Consider the following 3,175-nt stretch of genomic DNA (forward strand, 5'->3'; position numbering starts at 1 on the left):
CATTCCTAGTGGGGCAGGGGAGCAAAGACCTGGGCAGAGGAGCGCCTGTCTGCATCCGATCCGGCCCCTCAGCAGCCCGCCGTGAGCCTTAGAGAACCCCCCCCCCCCCCCCCCCCCCAGCGGGCTCCAGGAACCGGGCCCTGCGTCGGACCCAGCTCAGGCAGGCCCTCCCTCGGGCCCTGCAGCAGGTGGCCCCGTCTATGCAGTCGAAAACCCCGCGAAAATCGGTGTAGAAACGCCCGAGAGGCGTGGTGCGGTTCCCCCGGCCGGTACCGGGTCCGGACCGGTCCGGAAGTCCACCCAGAACACTGCCTGGGGCTTCTGGGCGGCTCCCCAGGCGCAGGCAGTCGAAAACCGCGTGAAAATCGGTTCAGAATTGACAAAACGGCGACCTCGTCGCTCCAAAAACTAAGTCCAAACTAAGCCTTTCGCTTATCGCTTAACGCTTAAGGCGGTCGGCCTTATGGCCAGTAAATGAAAAGTGCCTGCGCCCCTGGAGGTTTTGGAAGGTGCGAGCGATGACCATGCTCGGGTTAGTAGGTGAGGCCATCGGAAAACCAGCGTGAGTTGGCGGGTTTGGGTGGCAATCTATTCCAGGCAGAGTCGACTATCTCTGGGCATCAATTTTGGGATTTTTCCGGCTCTGGTTCTGGGAGAAACGCAGGGGCAAAGTGCACGAGCCGCGGCCGATTTTGGTGGCCTGTCCCTGGGCACAAAGTCTGAGGAGTGTGGGCCTGGTTCTCCGAAAAATACCAGTCTGCTGGAGCTCACTCCCATGGCTCCAGGGGGCACGGCACACCCCCCGGTAGCCGACCAAAGTGATCTACTCGGGCCAGACTCGGACCCACGACCCGGGGTGAGAACCACAACTACTGGTCATCCTTTTGACCTCCAGGGGGCGCGGCAGAGCCTCCCCAGTCCGACGCAAGTGCCCCACTTGGGCCATACTCAGACCCACGGCCCGGGGCGAGAACCACAACTACTGGTCATCCTTTAGACCTCCAGGGGGCCCGGCACAGCCTCCCTAGACCGACACAAGTGCTCCACTTTGGCTGTACTCTGACCCAAGTCCCGGTGCGAGAACCACAACTACTGGTCATCCTTTAGACCTCCAGGGGGCCCGGCACAGCCTCCCTAGGCCGACACAAGTGCTCCACTTGGGCTATACTCTGACCCAAGTCCCGGGGCGAGAACCACAACTACTGGTCATCCTTTTGACCTCATGGTCATCCTTTAGACCTCCGGGGGGCACGGCACAGCCTCCCTAGTCCGACACAAGTGCTCCACTTGGGCTATACTCTGACCCAAGTCCCGGGGCGAGAACCACAACTACTGGTCATCCTTTAGACCTCCAGGGGGCACGGCACACCCCCCGGTAGCCGACCAAAGTGCTCTACTCGGGCCAGACTCGGATCCACGACCTGGGGTGAGAACCACAACTACTGGTCATCCTTTAGACCTCCAGGGGGCACGGCACAGCCTCCCTAGTCTGACACAAGTGCTCCACTTGGGCTATACTCGGACCCACGACCCGGGGTGAGAACCACAACTACTGGTCATCCTTTAGACCTCCAGGGGGCACGGCACAGCCTCCCTAGTCCGACACAAGTGCTCCACTTGGGCTATACTCGGACCCAAGTCCCGGGGCGAGAACCACAACTACTGGTCATCCTTTAGACCTCCAGGGGGCACGGCACACCCCCCGGTAGCCGACCAAAGTGCTCTACTCGGGCCAGACTCGGACCCACGACCCGGGGTGAGAACCACAACTACTGGTCATCCTTTAGACCTCCAGGGGGCACGGCACAGCCTCCCTAGTCCGACACAAGTGCTCCACTTGGGCTATACTCGGACCCACGACCCGGGGTGAGAACCACAACTACTGGTCATCCTTTAGACCTCCAGGGGGCACGGCACAGCCTCCCTAGTCCGACACAAGTGCTCCACTTGGGCTATACTCGGACCCAAGTCCCGGGGCGAGAACCACAACTACTGGTCATCCTTTAGACCTCCAGGGGGCCCGGCACAGCCTCCCTAGTCCGACACAAGTGCTCCACTTGGGCTATACTCTGACCCAAGTCCCGGGGCGAGAACCACAACTAATGGTCATCCTTTAGACCTCCAGTGGGGCCCGGCACAGCCTCCCTAGGCCGACACAAGTGCTCCACTTGGGCTATACTCTGACCCAAGTCCCGGGGCGAGAACCACAACTAATGGTCATCCTTTAGACCTCCAGGGGGCCCGGCACAGCCTCCCTAGACCGACACAAGTGCTCCACTTGGGCTAAACTCTGACCCAAGTCCCGGGGCGAGAACCACAACTACTGGTCATCCTTTAGACCTCCAGGGGGCACGGCACAGCCTCCCTAGTCCGACACAAGTGCTCCACTTGGGCTATACTCTGACCCAAGTCCCGGGGCGAGAACCACAACTACTGGTCATCCTTTAGACCTCCAGGGGGCACGGCACAGCCTCCCTAGTCCGACACAAGTGCTCCACTTGGGCTATACTCGGACCCACGACCCGGGGCGAGAACCACAACTACTGGTCATCCTTTAGACCTCCAGGGGGCACGGCACAGCCTCCCTAGTCCGACACAAGTGCTCCACTTGGGCTATACTCTGACCCAAGTCCCGGGGCGAGAACCACAACTACTGGTCATCCTTTAGACCTCCAGGGGGCACGGCACAGCCTCCCTAGTCCGACACAAGTGCTCCACTTGGGCTATTCTCTGACCCAAGTCCCGGGGCGAGAACCACAACTACTGGTCATCCTTTAGACCTCCAGGGGGCACGGCACACCCCCCGGTAGCCGACCAAAGTGCTCTACTCGGGCCAGACTCGGACCCACGACCCGGGGTGAGAACCACAACTACTGGTCATCCTTTAGACCTCCAGGGGGCACGGCACAGCCTCCCTAGTCTGACACAAGTGCTCCACTTGGGCTATACTCGGACCCACGACCCGGGGTGAGAACCACAACTACTGGTCATCCTTTAGACCTCCAGGGGGCACGGCACAGCCTCCCTAGTCCGACACAAGTGCTCCACTTGGGCTATACTCGGACCCAAGTCCCGGGGCGAGAACCACAACTACTGGTCATCCTTTAGACCTCCAGGGGGCACGGCACACCCCCCGGTAGCCGACCAAAGTGCTCTACTCGGGCCAGACTCGGAC

The sequence above is a fragment of the Nothobranchius furzeri genome, unplaced genomic scaffold (assembly GCF_043380555.1).
Source record: "Nothobranchius furzeri strain GRZ-AD unplaced genomic scaffold, NfurGRZ-RIMD1 Scf230, whole genome shotgun sequence".
Lineage (NCBI taxonomy): Eukaryota > Metazoa > Chordata > Actinopteri > Cyprinodontiformes > Nothobranchiidae > Nothobranchius > Nothobranchius furzeri.